Source organism: Carassius carassius, chromosome 2 (genome assembly GCF_963082965.1).
Source record: "Carassius carassius chromosome 2, fCarCar2.1, whole genome shotgun sequence".
Taxonomy (NCBI): Eukaryota; Metazoa; Chordata; class Actinopteri; order Cypriniformes; family Cyprinidae; genus Carassius; species Carassius carassius.
This window is the reverse complement of record NC_081756.1, coordinates 17,352,269-17,375,683: the sequence shown is the minus strand read 5'-3', so window position 1 is coordinate 17,375,683 and position 23,415 is coordinate 17,352,269. Positions and strand designations below refer to the sequence as shown.

At 36.2% G+C, this 23,415-nt stretch overlaps 1 protein-coding gene across 3 annotated transcripts in view; it reads right to left on the bottom strand.

The window, feature by feature from the left end:
- The window catches only part of LOC132104671 (docking protein 4-like), a 38,022-nt gene extending 15,004 nt beyond the window's left edge, over positions 1-23,018 (bottom strand). For all 3 annotated transcript variants that reach the window (XM_059510236.1, XM_059510242.1, XM_059510250.1), the window contains exon 1: positions 22,694-23,018. The gene's annotated coding sequence lies outside the window, so the exon portion shown is untranslated. The remainder of the gene's footprint in view (positions 1-22,693) is intronic.
- Positions 23,019-23,415: the final 397 nt, after the last annotated feature.

Below are 23,415 nucleotides of genomic sequence, written 5' to 3'. Positions count from 1 at the left end.
GTAATGATGCTGAACATTTTGCTTTGCTATCAAAGGAATTAATCAAATTGAAAATCATTCAAATTGAAAAGAGTTATTTTAAATTGTAATAATATTTCAAAAAATTATATTTTGAAATGTATATCATCATAACATACAGTTTTTTACTGTATTTTCAAGAAAATAAATGCAGCCTTGGTAAGTATTTTTTTGTTTGTTATTTTTTAAACAGGAAAAAATTTACCCCAAACTTATGAATGGTGGTGTGTTTTAAATACAAAAAAATAATAGAGAAATAATATTTTTAAAAAATAATAATATATTCACATATAAGAACACACATATACACAATCCAGTGAGTAGGCAGCTGTAAGTATGTTTAGGGTGTTAATTCCAAGCAATCTCAGGCCTGGACGAACATGAGGTGTTTTTGGCGATCTTTAGCAATCACTTCTATCTTGAGATTGCCAAGGCCGAAATTAGCCGAGAAACCCTGTCATTGCCTGAGCTGAGGCTTCGCTTCTCTTCTCTTGTTTGTCGCAGCTAGAAACAGTGGTGACTAAGGAATCCAGGTGTGAACAAGACTCAGAGGCAACTAATGAATACAGACACCAGAATATCCCACCCAGCCCCCTGCAGCTCTAGCGACAAACAGCTTGTTAAGATGCAGGTGACACTCAAAGAGGGAGGACGAATGGAAGAAGAACATCTGTTCTCACTGTTAAGAGCAGACAGCATGCAGCAGACAGACATGTCTCTGTTGAACGCCTGGCTAATGATAGGCCAGTGATGCTTTGTTACCAAGTCTTTATAATCCCTGAGAATTGGCCAGTTACACCACATTGTTATGGGTTTAAGTCCCATTTGGAAATATGGCGTTAGGTTTCACAATCTTTTTTTGAGGAAGTGGTGATAGAAATATGTGCTTTTATTAAATATAACAATGACAACGATAACTTACTACACAGCATATCCAATATTGTTTAGTTTTGACCAAGAGACAAATAGTACAGTCGAACAAAATGTCTTTAATTACGAGGAATCAACTGTGCAATAATAATTTAATTGGCACAATCTCCTTTTATTGTTACAAAAATAATAAGTTCATAAAAGCATTACTGAAATAAGTGGGTGATTTCTACTAGTACACTTTTATTTCTTATTTATCATGTATATTATGATTTATGTCTTACTATATTGTATAAAAGTCCACAAGTGTTTTGGAGGATGGAATACAATTATTTAGCGTTCTTTCATATCACTTGAACAAATCACAGTTTATTTTTTAATAGTCACAGAAGTCATATTTCCTGGAAAAACAAAATACAGTTCAAATAGATTAGGCCTACATGCTATCAATTTCCTATGATCTTCAATATTGATATAACGTGATCTTGAGAATGAAAGAAACAATAATAAGAGATATCTAGGAGAAATGAAAGAGTAAAGTCCTGGTCTGGCCATATTTCTATTAGCTAGAGATTAAGTTTTTCAAGACTATCAATACAAGCTGGGAGCTGCTCTTTCACCTCTTAGTACTGTCTCCGAACCAGCCATGAAGCGATAAAGTGTCAAACAATACAAGTTATCTCTTCCATGTAAATAATATTTTTTGTCCTTCCCAGCTGCAACAGGAAATTTTGTCTATTTTTGTTTTTTTTTCAGCTTCACACTTCCAATTGGTCCAAATTTAATTCTCTTAAATTTTAAGATTTATTTTTCAAAACTTCATGCATTAATGCTCTGGGTGCCGTAACATATGCCTCTGACTAGAAAAAGGCATTGTGGGTGGTTAATTCTCCAGGAGGACTAGTGGTAGTAAATAAGAAAAGAAAGTGAATAGAAGGCGCAGAGGTGTGTTGATTGTCAGTTCTGATAAAGCCTCACAGCTGGAGTCCATCAAAGGAGAAAGCGAACTGAAAATTGAAAGAGTGCTGCAGTGACTCATACAGGCAAGGAGGCCAGTATAGACTGGACAGTGAAATACTAAGTGTGCTTGAGGGAAAGACAGAGAGAGCAACAGAAAGAAAGGTCATTAGTTGCAATTGTGTGTATTTCAGAGGTCACCTGTATTGACCAGAGATTGAATGAAAGGGCAAAAACAGCACTCACACACATGATTTTCAGAGAACAAAGCCAACCGAACATTGATTCATTTTCATGAATCAAAGTTTGGTGCATTTTTGCTGAATTTTCTCAGGTGAAATCTCTGAATACAAACTATCTGGTTTAATCGCATGAGGGCGAAGGATTCCCTCATACAGTTTCCCCACAGTTTCTCGTATTTGTCGCATTTACCAACATAAAGCTGTTTTTTTTTACTCAAATTTTTCTTTCTTTTTTTTAAAGACTTCTGTATGAGCTGTGATTCATACATTGCTACAAAAGACGATGGGCTTTTTTGTCAAAATTTTCATTAATGGTACTGCACCTTTAAGCAAGGGTGTTTCTTCCAAGAAGGCATGTTCCACTGTCTTTAAAAATAAAAAATATAATAAATAAAATACACACACACACACACACACACAGACAAATACAGCGTGTACACATATATATCAAACAGAGTGCATCTCTTTTACTTCCCTTGAGATCATTGCGGTTTCACAGCTGTGTTCACATTATAACAGCAACTACCTGGCACATAGTTCAGCTTAATCACTCCCTAGAAGTGCATGTGCAAAAAAATATTTATAATGGGTTATGTTGGAAATCTTGATAGACTTAAGACAACAGACTCAATTGCAGATATTCCATCAGAGTTATACCTGCCATACGTCAAAGTATTTGCTATATCATATATTGAAAAAAACTTGTATCACTCTCAAAATCTCTCACAGCTTATAGCTTAATAAAAAATGTAAATGGTAGAAAGACTAATTAAAGAAAGAGGAATGAGAAAATGTGCCAGTGACACTTTCATTTTGTTTTATTATATTTATTCCATCATCAAATATTCAACAGTATAATAGCAGCAGCCCTTTTGGTTTTTAGTGGGTCTGGAAAAAAACAACATCATATAAATGATTTAGTAATGCAAAAATTGCCAAAATAAAACTAAGAGCTGAGTCTACATTGCTTGCTAGCGTCAAAACCATTATAACCATGTTGCATCCCTTTCTCTGAAAACAAAGAGCATAAAGAAATCAATTCAGCCAAGTACAAAAGGGTCAGACAGGACTTAATGACTGGACCAGCACTAACACAGCAAAGCAAAGATTGTTACTGACATTGACCCTCACTCTCTATTGCAAATTAAAATAATTGATCAGGAATTAATCGAAAACTACGTAGACTAGTGAATGCAAGCCAAGCACATCAACAATAATCAGTAAAAAATAACTGTTCCCCTATTTTAATCTTTCCAAACTTTAATAATTTAAAAACAGTAGTTGTAATATTGTCTTTAATCATCCATTAAATGAAAATAATTATTGCCTGTATTGGTATAGACCACATTTTTTATATAAATATGTCCCAACAGAAGAGGAAATTTGAGTTTTACAACACTCCACTTTCTAAAACCCCACCAGCAAATGAAAGATAAAGAAAGTGGAAATTGTCTCATTTTGCTAAAGTTAATATTGCTTCTGCTGTCACTTTCCCACAGAATACTCACAGAATATAGAGTGCTTCTATTCATATCATGCTAAGAGAACGTCAGGAGCCAGAGAACAACACAGTAGGAAATACATTTCAACAAACTGAATTTAACAAGAGCAAAAATGAGGTTAGAAGAAAAACGACTGAACACGATAGAGCTGAATTCAAGAATTCAAGTAAAGTAGTGAGTTTTCGCGCTTTTGTGGAGCTTGTCATTCATTTATCATTCAAGGACGATGGATTTCTCTTGAATAGACCTTTTTTTTTGTTGGTTCGGCTCTTTTTCATCCACATTGTCAGCACAGTCAGAGTTCCCCAGTGCCTGTGACATGACCCTTACTACCAGGTAAAGGAAAAAGAGGTGAAAGAAAGCGGGTGTGGGAGGGATGGGGCTGAGGTGACGGCAGGACGCAGTGGGGGCTCAGCTGGCTTCATGATTGGCCGATTGAAAACCGCCTCCACATAGATCTCTCCTGACTGTCTGCATGTGTGTGGGTCATTTTTTGTCTGCCAAATGTACCCACAAGGATAGTAAAACCTGAAATCCCACCCCCCCATACCTGGAGACCGGCCAACAGCTCCCATAAGGAAAATGGCTTAAGTATACTAAATAATCTCTCAATGAAAATGTAAATGAAAATGGATCAAGAACATCATTAGCTGTTTTTAAGAACAACAAAAGTCAATGGCAAACCCCTATGATAGAAAGTGTGTACACATTCTAATAAGGGACAATAAATCCACTTCATACATACACTCAAACCAAATTTCACACTGAATTAAAGGGTTTTGGTGTCATCGGACCACTTTAGGAGCGTGCAAGGGCATGTCCCGGTACCCCTCCATGTCTGTCTTACCATCATTCTGTCCTTCTTAACCACTTAATCCAGCTGTCGTATATCACATAAAACCTGCCATACAATGCACATATCACATCCAGTTATGGGCCCATGGTGTCCTCTCAGGCTCTGCCACAATGACATGCAAAATGACCTATTAAGTTAAGGGGAGAATGAAAATGAGAAAAAATTATAAGTGATTCTTACTGCATTTTTATTCATTCACTATCATGGGACTTGTGAGATCAGTAAAGCTTTATAACCAATCTTCTGCAGGTTGAATAAATGCCTAAGGCTCAAGCAGCCCCGATGGGTCCAGATGAGGTCAAAGGGCAACTTTAATTTATACACCCTTATCCACTAGGTTGTCTATTAGCAATGGGACGAACATGGCAGCTAAGAGAGAGCAAGGTATGGCACAATCATCATTCATGGATACAACTTGTCATGCATTAGCAAAAATGTAAATATAAAAACACTACACCCAATCTTTACATCCATTTATTTTTCCCCATTTAGCTGTTTTTTCTTGTAATGTATTTTTCTTGTACATATTTAAGTGCTCAGAGCTCCTGTAAAGCTGAGTTTATGATTTCCCTTAGCCAATAAAGCTCTTTTTTTTTTATTCCACCTCTTGCTTAGTTTAACTCTTCTAGCCTAGTTTAGGAATGGCAAAAAAAAGAACAACAACAACAAAGAGAAAAAGAACAAAATCATCAACAATTTCAGGACCAACAAATCTAATCACACCACCCACACACGTCTTAAAGGGGTCATATGATGCAATTTCAATTTTTCCTTTCTCTTTGGAGTGTTACAAGCTCTTGGTGCATGAAGAAGATCTGTAAAGTTGCAAAGACTAAAGACTCAAATCCAAAGAGATATTCTTTATCAAAGTTAAGACTTCCACACCCTCCTAAAACGGCTCATTTAAACATTTTTTTTTTTACTTTAAAGCATGTCAACATATTCTGTTACACCAAATACACAAAATAATGATCTTTAAAAAAAGCATCATATGACCCCTTTAACACACTGCCACATACATAAGTGAAAGAGAGCATTTAAGGCTGACACTACCTTTCATTTAAATGTCGTTGGGTGGTCTTCTTCCCCCGGGTCCACAATGATAGAATAACATGATTATCAGCACTGAATAAAAACGGTCTGATTAAATTAAATAAAAAAAGAAATGCACAACATATGAGGAAAATATAGTTTTTTTGTGTGTGTGGTTTCAGCTGAAGTAGTTTCAGCTAAATAATTGATAATTAAGTTATCTGAGGATTGTAAGAATAATTTCTTTATTTTATGTAGCACAAACTAGACTAAAACAGGTTTAAAATGCTGATTTCTTTAAGTGTACAGTCTCTTGAAAGCACTTTTTATTATTTGCAGCAATTGCAGTATTCATCTCAAAATCAACAGTTTCTCATATTCTTCCTGGACTGGAATACACACAGTCATGTCTAAATCCACCTAGGAATCATAACATTAGTTTGACATTAACAAAATATAGATTGATGTATATATACATTATTCTCTTATAATTTAAATTTCCAAAAAAATCATTTTGCCATTAATGGTAACAACCCTGTGAGATTAGTAGCCTATGCAAATTATTTGCTAAAAAAAAAAAAAACATTCTTTTGCACAGTATTTTATATTTGCATTACATCTGCTCTCAAAATATTATTATAACACTAAAAGGCATCGTTCAACCGCTTGTTTTTTTTTTTTTTTACCATTAAGTAACCTCCTTCAACAAGCAATCATCAGAAACCACAGAGACATCACAGCACTCAGAGAACCATCTACAATGTACCACTATTCAGTGAAATGAGATGGAAGACACAGCCTTTCTAAAATCATGTTGAGTAGAGCCAGTATTCTTCAGAAGAAGTGAGAAAATGCCAAATAATACAGTACACAAAATGGGCTGAATGGGGATGAGTCAAAAAATAAAAAAAATGATGAATAAGAAGAGGAAAAAGGGAATAGACAGCTGGAGGAACGGAAAGACACCTGTAACTCTAGTTTATATGTCCTGATTTTGACCTCTTGTGGAAAAATGTCAGGCTTTACTCTGCATAGTTCTAACAAAAGTCCTGCACACAAACACACAGATACACACATATTATGAACACAAAGCCCCAGAACTGGAAAGCACAGGCAGATGAGACATGATGTCTGCAAGCCTCTATCTATCAAAGATAACAGAGCAGCTATAAACACAGACAACTGGTTTCAGCACCCCTCCTACAGCCTGACGCGACACTTTGTCTCCAGTCCTTTTACCAGATTGACAGAGATAAAACAAACAAAACACGCAAGAATGCAAATACACACTGCTAAAAGCAAAGATTTATTACATGTAGACACTTATTCTTGTTCGTGCACTTGTTTCTGACAAGATAATAATCAGAATTTGATGAAAGAAAATAATAGTAAAAAAAAAACTGCTTAGGTACATATATGTAATATATTTAAATAAATAAAAAAAAAGTTAATTGACAGTTAGATGTTTTGAATATGATTTTCAGCTTTGGGTGGTTTCCAGGCATGGACACTGCCAAACTTTTGCATGATTGAGTAGTAGTATAATATTTGGAGGAACAGTCTCAGCTTCTCTGTCAGAGTTTTACTGCCTCCTCTCATTTCAATTAGCGCTGTCCATTTAATGCATTCATTTAGTGTGAATACTATTAAATAAATAAAAATATGCCATAAAAATGCAATTAATTATGCCTCATTCGTAAGTTCTGTTATAAATAATTTTCCTACATTGGAGCCATTCAAACTTGACGCATGCATCACCTTTATATACTTATGAGTCCAATCACCACACATTAAATAAGAGACCGTTCACCAAGGACACATTTGTTTCATTCAACTAGATGGTCAGCAACAAAACGGCACAGAATGCAGGGGTCTTGAGATAACGTGATTCAATATTAAACTACATTTAGCTTATTTATGTTGACTGTAGGCCAATGATTGGCTTCACTGATATAAAATAAAATATATGGCGATTTATGCCAACATTCATTATCTTTGGCCACAATAATGCTTTTAAACATTTTCTTAATTTTCTTCTATTGACATATTTTAGATTAACTGCAATTATTTTTACTAGTATTCATTTGCCAGATATCCAAAGCGTCTTAAATTGCAACCTGTCAAAATAAAAGTTCAACTTAACTCGAAACTGTGACAAAAATATTATTATTGTAGTAGAATGTATACTGAACAAAATTATAAACACAAACTTAACAACTCAAATATCTAAGACTTTTTCTATGTACACAAAAGGCCTATTTCTCGCTAATATTGTTCACAAATCTGTCTAAATCTGTGTTAGTGAGCACTTCTCTTTTGCAGAGATAATCCATCCAACCTCACAGCTGTGGCATATCAAGATGCTGATTAGACAGCATGATTATTGCACAGGTGTGCCTTAGGCTGCCCACAATAAAAGGCCACTCTAAAATGTGCAGTTTTATCGCACCACACAATGCACAAAGTTTTGAGGGAGCATTACTTCTAAAAATAATTAAAATAATAATAATACAATTATTTAAATAATTATAGGTATAGATTACCGCCACCTATCTCTTAAGTGGACCATTGACACTCCTAATTGAGATTGCAGATAGAGTGTGAATGCTCCATTTGAGAGATAGGTGGCGGTAATGAATTTATAAGTCTGCGGTCCACCATAAAGCATGAAAAAGAAGCTGACGCCTCACACGCCTGCTTCAGAATGCGTTCAGGAGGACGCGCTCAGGAGAGTTCGAACAGTTTGCCCATTGTGTGAATCGAGGTAAAAAACTAAATAAATACTGTTCAGTTTCTTGCACAGACTGATCCTTTTGTGTCTTTACACATCAATGTATCATCACGAGCCACAGGGTTTAATTTGGTTTAGTTTTTTTGTTTTTATTGTATGTTTTAGCCGTGATTCCCATCCACTTACATTATGAGACTGACAGATTGCAACCATTTGAGTTAAAAATCTCAGATTTGTGTTCTACTGAAGAAACAAAGTCACCTACATCTTGGATGTCCTGGGGATAAGCAGATAAACATAAAAGTTTAATTTTTTGGGTGAACTATCCCTTTAAAACTAAATTTCTGAAAAAATACAACAGATTTCATAGGGCCCCTAAAGATTGTATTTCTTTTTAACTTTTTATAAACTGTTGACAAGTTTCATAATTTCATCAATTACACATGATGTTTGATTACTAAAATTTCAAATGTAACAATTATGGAATTTTCCCATACGAGCACCATACTTTTACTGTTTGAGCTACGAGAATACTGTATTTGAATGCTAATTTGATTAATTAAATGCTAATTTTATATAAAAAAAAAAAAATCAGATTTGAATTAGAATGCTCATTTAATGAATTAATCAGCATATCATGTAGTAATTACAATGTCTAGTATTTCTAAGTTGGACAAGTATAGTACATTTTAGTTTCATGAGAGGCAAGAAAAAAAGAAGAAAAAACAGAGAGACCTTCAGTGTTTGTGTGTTTGTGTGTCTGTAAGAAAGTGAACTTTTAGAATCTCATTGAGTTGAATTCCCCTTATAGAGTAAGAATGAAAAGCCTTATACAGCAGCGTCTATCTTGAGTGGCTGTCTGGTTTCCGACACGATGAGTCCAAAGCCCATCTGACTTCAAGTGTGTCTCTTGTCCTAGACAGCCTCCAATACGGGACAAACACACACACCCTTACATGCACACACCTCCAAATCTCAATCCCAATGCTGCTGCAGAACAACAACAAATAAAGACATTTATAATTCATAAAATTCTCACAGGCATGAAAGGAGAGGAAAAGATGTAGTTTGCTATCATCTGAGAGACATTTATTGGTTTTTAACTTTATGGGGCCTTTTTATGCCTAGGAACCATTAACCACATTTGAACCTTTTTAATTCTGCAGAGCAGAGAGATATTTCAATAAAGGTGTGGGCCGGTCCCTGTCTTCCTGCCCTTCTTAACAACACTCTAGTGTTTACACATTAGAGATAAAAAGTGAGAGAAGAGAAAGCGTGAAAGTAGCTGCTGTGTTTTGTAATAAAGAAACATTATGACAGATCGTGTTTGGAAATCTAACCTGACTTCAATCTTTTCCGATTTACGCTAACCTCCAAATTTTTCTGTTTTGTTTTACAAATGGCTACCAAACCACAGCAAATGTAATGCCACAGTAAAACAAACATGGAGGTGTATACAGGTTTACACATCAGTATTTTGAGGCTTCTGAAATGTTGGAAGAGTTGATTATAAAGAGGCATTAATATCAGAACCTGTAATAAGACAGAAATACTTAAACACATTATTGCCACTGAATTAAGCTCAAATTTACCTACTACATGTAAAGAAAATCATTATACACTAAGAAAGAGAAAGAACACCACCACACAATGCTTAAAGCACTTCACAGTTTTCTCATTTGCTGTTAGTAAATCTGTTGTTTTTGCCCATTTTTAATCACACGGTCATGACTGTATTTCTGACAAAGTAATACATTTTGACAAAACTTCACTTCTTCAGTTCCTTCTGTTTAGACTATTCCTTTTGGAAAGAACTAATGAAGGGGCAAATGAAGGGGTTAACTTATGACAGCCTAGAATTTATCACGTCATCTCGCAAACAGCATGAGATGAATGAACAAAGAGGTGACAGCGAAAAAAAGAGACCTGGGCTTGCAGAGAAATGCAGAGAGAGAAAGCATATTTCAGATGGATCCAATTTCCAAATCCCTAGCATTGTTGTCACACAAAGCATGCATTTGGCTAGGTCATCGGCTTCGTCTAGCTCCTGTGGTAGTCTGTCTGAAGTCTCTCTGTCGCTTCCTTTTCTCATCTCTGGCAAGCATTTCCTTTGACAGTTGAGACACAACTAAGTCTAGATTTATTCTTAGCAAGTCCTTTCATTTAAACTGCATTTTACACAAATCTGCCTCCACTAGTTGTGTATTTATGATCGAGCTACGACTAAGTCAGGAAAACTAAGCAGACCAGCTAAGATAGCAAATTCCAAGGGACGTTTTAGTTAACAAGACCTAAAGGAAGAGTTACTGTATCCTAATCTGTTTGCTCTACAGGGAGGATGAGTGAGGGCAGAGGTTTTCCTTGGTGCAGCTCAACAGTCAAATTTTCAAACTCTGCCCATTCTTGGCACCACAGCATCATGTTCAACCGCTGCCAAACAAAAAACTGCAAAAGTATGTCAACTTGTTTTTTTCCTTTTATGAATGAAGAGTTTGTATAGTTGGAACACAACATTATATGATTATACAACAAGAACATTAAGAGGTTACTTGTACATGCACACACTGAGACATATGATATGAAATAATAATATTATTATATGTATTTTAATGGTCCAAATGTTCACGTCCAAAAACATAGAATTATCATCTCAAGAAAACCAACTGGTACTTTTTTGTAAATGGTTTAATGGCTGTAAGAAATGGAAGTGACAATCTGCTCCTCTTTTTCAGGTAGATCTGATGAGTTTGGCAACAAATTAGTCATTTTTTCCATGAATCTGTATCTAAATCAAAAAGTGTTTCTTTCTCTGGTTCTTGTTCACTCTGTCTCACACAGATGCACCTTGACAGCCTCACATGACTGAGGGTGAACAGAGAAAGAGATGGAAAAGATGAAGGAAGCAGAAATGAGACACGGATAGATCGAGAGATACTCAAACAGGGGCTGAGAGAGGATGTCGGAACTCGGCAGATTGGTCACGTCAGCATTCTGGAGCTTTTGGCTTTAAAGTTTCTCTCTTATGGCAAGATGAAGTGACAGACACACCTCTTACAGGAAAACGTTCAAGCCACAACGATGTGCTACTTTATTATAAAACAATGTGTCACAAAATGAGGGAAAGATGAGAGAATGAGTGAGAGTAATGAATTTCAATCAATCAAGTCAAAATGCTGATTTAACAATCTGTTTGCCCTCAATTATGTAAATATTTTAAAATGTTAATATAAAAATATAGGGATTTCATTTTATTACACTGATTATACATTTTTATATTTGTGCATATAAATGAAAAAAATAAGTATTATTTTTCCTCCATTTAGTTATCTTTAGTAAACAATTTGAAAGAATGCCTTGATTATTTTTAACTTACATAACAGTTATTTTAAATTTACATTAAATACTTAATAATAGCCAACTGATATAATGAAAAAGACATACTGAAACATATAATCTTTTTAAAATAAAAACTTTTTTATATAAAATAAAAATTAAATAAATACAAAAATGTAAATATAAATAAAAAATAATGATATTATACCAGGTAGCCCACATAAGTAAATGAAATGAAACTTATGCTCTATAGTAAGCATATTTTAGGATTATTTTACTGTGCTCAAATAAAATTCAACAAAATAAAATTTTTGACTGAGAGCCTTTATAAGCAAACTCTGACAGCTTATTGTCAAGCCTGCTTTTATTTGTACAGCACTTTTCAAAATATATATTGTTTCAAAGAAGTTTTAACAGAAAATGAGAGAGAATTGCACTCTGGTAAAAAAAACAAAACAAAAAAAAAAAACTGATGATGTTTAACTAGATGAAGAACCAGAATCACTGAAGACAGATCCACATGACAAAAAATAAATAAATAAATAAAAACCTACACAGAGGTAGCATGGTGAAACCGGGCAAAACCATAAACAAATCCCCAACATGTCGCTGGAGTTCTACCTTGACCCATAATTACTACACTAACAAAAAGTTCAAATCTCTATAAATATGGCCTAATGTCAAATTCTTGTCTCATAACTTCCCATTTTATTTAGAAGAACCAGCAGAACACGGAGCATGATAAGAAAGAGAGAAAAAGATAGAGTAAAAGACATCAGGAGGAAATGAGTTCACTATTCATTTGTTACAGAGGGAGTGCACAAGGGCACAACTTAAGACACAAAAACAAGCCTCAAGCCACATCTTTATCTCTGTCATAAATTATGGATGTTGTCTGATATCTCCTAACTGCTGTGAGGCTCTCAGGGGGCCTTCACAGCAGCAGGCCTGGCAGAAGAGCTGAACTTATAATGTAGAGCATTCCTCTCTCAATGTCAGCTCCAGCACTGGGAGTGCTTCACAAAAGCATGGGTCATGGACATGTGCACCAGTGGTAAAACACATTACTGTAAGATTGGCTCACTTTATTCATCGCAAGCTTTTTGCATGCTTAAAATTATAAGTCGTCCTTGCCATGGTAAACTTCACTTTAACTATTGCAAAAAAAAAAAAAAAACTTTAGTGAGTGCGCTTACATTTAAAACAAATCTAACTAATCATTTTCAAAACAAAAAAAATCTCACACACTAAAGGTGTGGTCACATTTACCATTATTTGGTGAGTCTTGGCAGGTGAAATTCAGTAATTTAAAAAAGAATCCATGTGATCAGGAAAACAGACTTTGATGACATCTTCAGACATCACTGTCAATCATTAGCTGGTCATTTATACATTAACTAACCAAACAGCAAAGGAAGAACTGACATAAACAGAAAACTGCTGCAGAGTCAGCTGATGAGACCATAGACAAATAACATTGTGAAAGCTTTCTAGCAGCACTATACTCAGATGGAACATATAGACATGCACCATAGAAGTACAATATTCAACCTGGATTTATAGACATACAATATACAAACATTATAATAAGATGGACGTTATCTAGAGTAAAGCTGGATGTATAGAATATACACACTTTAACCAGCATGTTACCTCGAGTGTGTCAGCTGCATAGTAAGACTTTTTTTGGGGGGATAAAATGATTCACTATTTTTTTTTTTTTTCTAAATGCATGTTATTTATCATGTGCTTCTTTTTTGACCTTGTAATTTCTTAATCAAAGTGTCTAATCAATCTTCCAGTGAAATGGCAGACTGTTTGGTGACTTCAATTATTAAGTCTGATTAAACCCTGACCCTTTCCTACAATCAGTTGCAAGCTCACATTCGGATCTGCCTCCATCCAGTCAACATAGTCCAAGCTGTACATTTTTTTTTCTTTTTGATAAACTCTTTCACTTAGATTTGTGTCATATGGAAGAAAAGATCTGTTGTTACTTCTGTTTCATCATGACATTAAACTAGTACTATTAATCTACAAAGACCTTGTCAGTATATGGAATAAGACAGAAGGAGAGGGTAGGGGACATCTCTTGTCTTATATGGTGTGCGGTACTCAGACAGGCACAAAAACACAAACCTACACTTATATATATGCTATGTCACAAAGCTCATTTGGTCCCTCAGCTGGGTCCTCTGTCAGGGTCACAACCATTCACTCTGTCCCATCCATCAGCACAGACTGACTACATGATCGTTACCTATACGCCCACCCTCACAAACACATACACAGCTCTCAGCCTCAGATATGTTTTCACATACAACAAAAACTGAAGTCTTTACTTAAAAATAAATTCACATCTTAACCCAAGTCTATAACTTCAATAACATTAAAGAGGTGTGTGAACTTGCAAGCACGATGTCAGACACTGTAATATGCTCTGGTCCCCTCCCTGCTTACCGTGGTGACAAGATGCATAGCAGATTGTCATCACTCAATGGCTGGATGTCTAAGTGGTGCCCACAGAATAACATAGGTTTCATAGACAATTGGACGAGCTTTTGGGGCAGACCTGACCTGTTGAAAAGAGATGGTCGTCATCCCTCCTGGGGTGGCGCCACTCTTCTCTCTAGAAATATGGCAAATAGTCTTAGTGTTTATACTTGACTAACTGGGGCCCAGGTCAGGAAGCAGACAGACTGGCTAAACCGACCGTCTGCTAGCTGCCTCACGTCACAGAGGTCAGCTAATTCTCAGCACATAGAGACTCTTTCACCTAGATATCACACTATAGAGACTGTGTCTGTTTCCCGAACTAGAAAATACAAAAAAACGTCCAAACCAAGTTAAGATTAACAATTTAATTGAGGTTCAACAAATAAAAAACAGATGCAATATGGATAAACAAATGATAAAGCTTGGCTTATTGAATATCAGATCCCTTTCTACGAAAACACTTTTTGTAAATAATATGATCACTGATCAAAATATAGATGTGCTCTGTTTGACAGAAACCTGGCTAAAACCTGATGATTACATTATTTTAAATGAGTCCACCCCCCAAGATTACTGTTATAAACATGAGCCGTGTCTAAAAGGCAAAGGGGGAGGTGTTGCTTCAATTTATAACAACGTTTTCAGGATTTCTCAGAGGGCAGACTTCAAGTATAACTCATTTAGTAATGGTGCTTCATATAACATTATCCAGAAAAACAAATGTTAATGATAAATCCCCTGTTATGTTTGTACTGGCTACTGTATACAGGCCACCAGGGCACCATACAGACTTTATTAAAGAGTTTGGTGATTTTACATCCGAGTTAGTTCTGGCTGCAGATAAAGTTTTAATAGTTGGTGATCTTAATATCCATGTTGATAATGAAAAAGATGCATTGGGATCAGCATTTATAGACATTCTGAACTCTATTGGGGTTAGACAACACGTTTCAGGACCTACTCATTGTCGAAATCATACCCTAGATTTAATACGGTCACATGGAATTGATGTTGATAGTGTTGAAATTATGCAGTCAAGTGATGATATCTGATGATATCAAGTGATCATTATTTAGTTTTGTTCAAACTTCATATAGCCAAAATTGTAAATTCTACTTTTTGTTACAAGTATGGAAGAACCATCACTTCTACCACAAAAGACTGCTTTTTAAGTTATCTTCCTGATGTATCCAAATTCCTTAGCATATCCAAAACCTCAGAACAACTTGATGATGTAACAGAAACTATGGACTCTCTCTTTTCTAGCACTTTAAATACAGTTGCTCCTTTACGCTTAAGGAAGGTTAAGGAAAACAGTTTTACACCATGGTATAATGAGCATACTCGCACCCTAAAGAGAGCAGCCTGAAAAATGGAGCGCAGTTGGAGGAAAACAAAACTAGAGGTATTTCATATTGCTTGGTAGGAAAATAACCTATCTTACAGAAAACCATTAAAAACTGCTAAATCGGATTACTTTTCTTCTCTTTTAGAAGAAAACAAACATAACCCCAGGTATTTATTCAATACAGTGGCTAAATTAATGAAAAATAAAGCCTCAAAAAGTGTTGACATTTCCCAACACCACAGCAGTAATGACTTTATGAACTACTTTACTTCTAAAATCGATACTATTAGAGATAAAATTGCAACCATTCAGCCGTCAGCTACAGTATCGCATCAGACAGTGCACTATAGACCCCCTGAGGGACAGTTCCACTCGTTCTCTACCATAGGAGAGGAAGAATTGTATAAACTTGTTAAATCATCTAAACCAACAACATGTTAGACCCTATACCATCTAAGCTCCTAAAAGAGGTCATATATCCTCTTCTGACTATTATTAATTCCTCATTGTCATTAGGATATGTCCCCAAAACCTTCAAACTGGCTGTTATTAAGCTTCTCATCAAAAAACCACAACTTGACCCCAAAGAACTAGTTAATTATAGACCAATCTCGAATCTCCCTTTTCTGTCAAAGATACTAGAAAAGGTGGTATCCTCACAATTATATTTCTTCTTAGAGAAAAATGGTATATGTGAGGATTTCCAGTCAGGATTTAGACTGTATCATAGTACTGAGACTGCTCTCCTTAGAGTCATTTCTCCTTAGAAATGACCTGCTCTTATCATCTGATCGTGGGTGTATCTCTCTATTAGTTTTATTGGATCTTAGTGCTGCGTTTGACTGAAGATGTATCATATTGATCACAAGTGCAGTATGGAGTACCTCAAGGCTCAGTACTAGGGCCGCTACTCTTCACGCTTTATATGTTACCCTTGGGAGATATCTGTCTGTTTCTCTCTTATTCCGAGGTCACCGTAGCCACCAGATCCAGTCTGTATCCAGATCAGAGGGTCACTGCAGTCACCCGGATCCAGTAAGTATCCAGACCAGATGGTGGATCAGCACCTAGAAAGGACCTCTACTGCCCTGAAAGACAGCGGAGACCAGGACAACTAGAGCCCCAGATACAGATCCCCATAAAGACCTTGTCTCAGAGGACCACCAGGACAAGACCATAGGAAACAGATGATTCTTCTGCACAATCTGACTTTGCTGCAGCCTGGAACTGAACTACTGGTTTCGTCTGGTCAGAGAAGAACTGCCCCCCCAACTGAGCCTGGTTTCTCCCAAGGTTTTTTTCTCCATTCTGTAACCGATGGAGTTTCGGTTCCTTGCCGCTGTCGCCTCTGGCTTGCTTAGTTGGGGTCACTTCATCTACAGCGATATCGTTGACTTGATTGCAAATAAATGCACAGACACTATTTAACTGTTAATAAAAATAATAATTTTATTTTAAAATATGCACACATTCACTCTTAATTTTATGCCTAATATGCCAAAAAACTCTTTGTTATTGTATGTCTCATGCCATTTAATTATGAATTACATTCAATGAGAAATTTTAAAGGGGTCATGTGATGTGGCTAAAAAGAACATTATTTTGTGTATTTTGTGTATTGCACTGTGTTTATGTGGTTAAAGTAACAAAAAAAATAAAAAAAAAACTTTTTAAACATACAACAGGGTTCCTCAATTAGTTTTCGCAGAGGGAAGAATTTTGCCAACATTACCAAGCCAAGGGCCACTGACCTATATGATGATGATGATGATGATGATGATGATGATAATAATAATAACAACACATATACATATATATATTTATACATTATTACAATTATTATATTAGCTTTTTTCCACCCAGTAGTGTGTTTTATTAAACAATTATGAACATTTTTGTATTAAGATACAGAAAAACTTTGCCTGTTGAATATTAAAAACAAATGAACTAACAAAAAATCTGGATCTCCATGTCTGCCATGCAAATCAGCTGTTCCTGCTCATCTCTAGATCTGTCAGCATAAATATTTTTGTACTTAGATTTTTTTTGGGGGGATCAAACTACAACCGTGTATCCCAACCAGACATGACGCACCGCGATAAAAAGTATATTTTCCATGCAGTTTTTGTTCTAACCACCCATGACAGCGACACGTGACAATAAGCGGCACAGAATTTTATTTTAGAAATGGGTTTTATTTTCTGCGACGTAGCGGTAGGAACAACATACAAAATATGACAGTGATAATCTCAGGTAATGATTATGTGCTTTATTCAATATTAAGTGTCTAATGTGAGTTTGAATATTATTTTGCATGATTTTTAAAGCCATAGTGAAAGCAACAATAGATATTTCACCTCGGATCTTGAAAATAATTGCTTAAGCAAACTAGCGTCAAAACTGTGACCTTACTGTGAACAAACATCCATAACAAAGATGGCATCGCTAACTCAAAACTGTTCAGTCCATTCACATCTGAATCATCAATTTTTAGTGTCCACTTTTCTTTACTTCACACTTGCCACGTTTCTGCTGTCACATCGTATATCTATACTGGACGAGACAAAGCATTGCAAATCACTTTGAACTTCGTGTCAGCACGTCATAAATAGAATGAGTCAACAGTTTTCTGTCGGGGATTTGTCGCACTGCACACCATCCAGTGTAGACAGCATCACTGATTATAATAAGTTCTATTGTATTTTTGTTGCGCCGCTCGCGTCCGGTATAGACAGAATGTAAGTTAATGTTGCGTTCTGATGCTGTGTTTGAATTTTCATGCCACATTATTTGAAATTAGTGCAGGCCAAATATTTTTCTCTCGCAGGCCAGATGTGGCCCTTGGACCACCTATTGAGGAACCCTGCTGTAAATTATTGTTTCTCCTTTATACCCCGCCTTTCTGAAACGAGTAAATTTTTACAAAGTTCATTAGTCTGAAAAGCAAGGTGTGCTCTGATTGGCCAGCTATCCAGTGCATTGCGATTGGCCGAATACCTCAAGCGTGTGACGGAAATGTTACGTCCCTTACTATACGGTGATGCCATGTATTCCTGAGCACCGACACAAAAAAAAACAGATTATAATGACAATACCAGCGGTTCTCAATTCCAGTCCTCGTGCCCCCCAGCTCTGCATGTTTTGCATGTATCTCTTTGTTAACACACCTGATTCAGATGATCAGCTCGTCAGAAGTGAGCTCTGTGCATGACCGATTGACATGGTCCCTACACAGTGTTGCTCCCTACTCCCTGAGCAGGGGAAATCTGATGAAGTTTACGTCTCGCACACTTCAGTGCACTTTCAATGGAACATATATGTTCGGTACGAACTGGAATCGTGGCGGAATATCCTGTGATGTCCACTTCACAGGGCACTTACGTTCGAACAGAACAAATGTCTGAAGCGAAAAGAGAAACATACAAAATGTGCAGAGCAGTGGGTGCAAGGACTGGAATTGAGAACAGTTGATTTATATGGTCATTTAAATATAAAACCTTGTCTGCATTTGTAATCGGAAAAACGACAACAAGCTGTTTTAGGGGTTGACTCTTATATCTCTTTGGATTTGAGACTTTAGTCTTCGCAACTTTATTTTTTATGCACCAAGAGCTTGTAACACTCCAAAGAGAAAGGAAAAATTGTGATTGCGTCATATGACCCCTTTGACTAAAAAAGTAGTTAGGCATCATTGGATATTACTGTTGGTCATTCAACAGTTCTGTCGTAAAACATTTGTCAAATAATAAATGACTAGCTGCTTACATATTAGCACACACTCTTTCTTTTCATGCTGGTACACTGTAAAAAAATATAAAATAAAAAAATCTGACATTAATGGAAAAAAATTTCAGCAGTGGTTGCCAGAACTTCATTTAAAAAAAGTAACGGTAATATACCAAATTATTTAAATCTGTTTTTTTTTTTACCTTTATAATATACTTAAAACCACTCATAAAAATATATATCAAAAATCTAGACGATTACATGAAACACAAGGGACAACATCCTCAACTTCTGTTATGGCTGCAGGCTCGTCTAAACCTCATAAGCTCTGAGCAAAGACCTCTTTGCAGTCAGTCTCAAAGCTCTGTAAACACACAATCCCTGTTAAACCCCTCAAAACAAAGCATATTGTCAAATCCCAATGCATTAATTCTTCTTTAAAAAAAAAAAACCTGTGTTATGGAAATGCTGTGCATTTCAGTGTATGTGTCAATGAACACCAGACTCTTTAAATATGCCGCTCAGACATGAAAGAAAGCAGTGTTGGGAGTCTGTGGCGCGTAGGTACGCCAAAGCTCTGGGGAGGGCAGCAGAAATACAAACAAATCAATGCAGGCTGAGCCCCGGAGAGACAAGAGTATCCACCACCGGCAATTACTGCAGCGCAGAAACAAACACAGTGGAAGTGAACTGAAGAGAAGGCAAAGTCTGCTGCTAGCAGGTAAAGCCATAGTTTTATGTGTGCATGAGGCCGAGGGAGAGAAAAAGGGGGGTCTGGATACACTCACACAGGCAGGTTTGCTGGGTCTGGCAGTGCAGGCGGGCCACTCTGTAATTTACAGAGGTGGAATGCAGCATGCAGCCACGGGTGCTAATTACAGAGCGTTCATCTCTCTCTCGCTCTCTCTATCGCTCTCTCTCAGACTGTGAGCCAGCTGACCAAAATCAGCCAACTCCCACACTGCTCCGCTGTCATCTGCAACCTTCAGACAAAATGCAGAAGTGCGCGCACACACACACACACCAGGACAGCTGTTTGGATAACATCTATGACTCAGGTGACTTTACATGCTACAAAACCCACAAGAAGGTTTACTAGTATGTAAAGACTATTGTAATTGACCCCATTACAAAACCACTGGAAACTGACTGCCATCTAAGGCTATTTATCTTTCTTGACTGGAATCTTTTACTGTTATGTCTTTTTAAGCAGCTTCTGGTCAGATCATACAGCATGTACTCTTGGATGGCGCTGATCTCTCCAGTGATGGTATGTGTATTATTGATGCCTTTATTGTGTATTATGTGTGCATAGACTGAACTCTTTGAAAGCCATTAATGAACTGCAAGTGGAGATACACTTATACATACACACATATTCAACACTCACACTTCCAAATAAGTAACCCACACAAAAGTATTAAATTCCACTACATATACAGTGTGTGCACCTCCACAGCAACAGGGTCCGTTCTGCTCACTAATCATATTGTGTTTAATTACATGAGTTAGATTATACTGGAGAAAGCCTAGGTCAGCAGGACAAGAGCCCACACTTACTCATTGAAACAATGTGAACGAGACACAAATGAAGTAGGTAGGGAGAAAAGGATGGAAGACAAACTGTTTTAGCTAAAACAGAGTGCTTGACAGGCTGAACGTCCAACTCATCATGTCAGATTTGTTATGAGGTTCTGCCAGACTTCATATACTGAGAAGTGCTAATTCTAATACTTGCCGTCTTAGGCAGACATGATTTGACTACTTAGCAATGTCATTTCGCAATAGGATTATGGCATATTAATACTTCTGTTGCAAAACAAAAAAATACTGCTAAAAAAAAGGTTAAAAAGAAGGGTAACCTGCTCTTCAGTTGACTCAAGTGACAAGACTGATATTTATCTAATGGGTTTCATTCAATCTCTATCAAGCATTAAATCAGAGTCGGGATCAGTTTAAAGGGGTTATAGGTTAATATGTGTTTATCCATCTCAATCTTTATTGTGCTCGAAAACAGTTTACCTACATCGTGGTAATGGTCTCACTGAACGATAAGATGTTTTTTTTTTTTACTTTCTATATTCTCTACAGCCATGGAAGATTCACGGACTAATTTATTATTTGCTTTAGTGAAGCTGTTTATGTTCAGAGAGATAAGGCTCAGAATAAATGCTGTCCTTTATCTGCATGCAGCCCATTCAAAAGACACGGTTTCAATTTAATTAACTGCCCACAAGACAAGGTGCAAGGCAATTATTTTTCATACTTAGACATTTGTGTGAAAATATGGACAACAAGGACAGTAAGTGGGAACATGTCCAGGAACAGAGGTCTTTGTTTTGTCTAGTTATGTCTCAATAAATCTACTGATCTGTCTACTTAGCATTTCTTTTAAGCATCAGATGAGTCAGCGGAGCCAACCTAGAAGACGCCTCTGAAATCCAACGTGCAACTCTCTTAGGTTGAGTGACATAAGCTGTTCTGTGACATAATCCCTATATAGTTTATGGTGGTTGAGTGCACCATATCAGCAAAAAGTGAATAGAATTAAGAGAGTGAATCCGGACACTGATTTAGCCATTGATCAAGGGTGAGTCGAGTTCAGTTATTTTATTATACAAGAAGACCAACACTATTATTATGAATATATCATTAATCTTCTATTGAAGTTACTTCTCATACAGACTGGTTATCTTACAAATTACAGGTTTTCTCTCTTCTAATCCTAACCAAAATGATATTGTTTTCATTTTCATCAGGACTTCTGAGCTTATTCATCTCTCAAAAATTTTATGTGCAGCTTATACAGAAAAATATTAACAATGTAATTTCAGGCCATTTTCATTATAGGGTGCAGTTGTAGTTACCGTTTGTGCAATAAAATATTTATTAAAACTTTTTTGATATTGTGAAATGAAACTAGTAACAGTACTTTGCCATAAGTAACGGTGAAGTATTCAGCTCATTATTTAATAAGTTAGTTAGTTGGTTAGATTTATTGTCAAGGAAATTATTCTTACTATTCAATACAATACAATAAAAATCAGTACAGTGGAAAATGACCACAATAATTATTCAACATTATTACAAATCTAACAGTTTATTATATTAATTGATACTGATATCTCTGTGTGTGCGCGCGCTTTATTAATACGATTCATAATAAAATCAATGCATAACATAAACCCATAATTTTTTATTTAAAGACCTGAATAATATCACATGTAAACGTCCAGAGCTATTCATAGGAGCAGCTGAATGAATCATTACAGCACACAATACCTTCATAATTAGTTATACTGAGTCTGAAGATGGATTTCCCAATTAAACTACATCCTTCACTTCAAACACACTCACTCACATCAGACAACGGAGGTGTTTAAATAACCTTAACGTGTGGGATGCGGCTGCGCAAAAAGTTGACCAAAGGAGTAAATGACGTACATTATTCAATGACAATTTGAGGATAATAAAAAAAAAAACATCTCACATTTAAACAACACCATTCTGACAGTATTTTGTTGGGGTGACTGGAGCAATGGTCGTGGCCTCGATACAGCATTTAAACTTTCAGAAACCTACCTGGATGATGTTCAGCCGAAGGTGCAGCCCCTTCCGAGAAGACTGCTGCTTTTAAACGGTGAAAATGCGAGATTTTTGCCTGTGCCCCAACAGAGAGAGAGAGAGAGAGAGAGAGAGAGAGAGAAACAGCAAGTTTTCCTGGAATAAATGTGTTCGGGCTTAAGATCTGCGGATAGTAATCCAAGTGAATGTTCTTGGTTGTCGTCTTGGGTTTCAGGACGAGACGCCGCGCAGCGCGTGAGAATTTCAAGCACCAAACACACACGAGCGACTGTTTCTCTCTCAGCTGTCTGTCTCCAGCTTCAGCAGACAACACAAGTCCACCCTTTACCGTAGTGCGTCAAAGAAGAACGCACTAAAATAACGTGTTTAGCGGACACTGACGTCAGAAATTTGTCGTCACTAAGAAACATTTAATATTATATTTAAAATTTATCAGTTTTTAAATTACAGAGCCTCAAATCTAACCTTTCTTGTTTGGTCGAATGTATTAGCCCTAGGTCATTAAATTTATTGTATATTGTGATATCTTAATAGAGTAAAAGGCAATTTCAACGTGTTATTTTCGTTGCACTGAGATACAGTTATAGTTTTTATTAATATTTTGAAATATTTTCAGTTTAAATGTAAACTTAAGTTAAAGTTTTAGTAATTCTGTTGTTTTTGTAATTTTTGTTTTTAACTGTTTATACATTTGTATTCTTTTTTTATTTCTGTTTAGT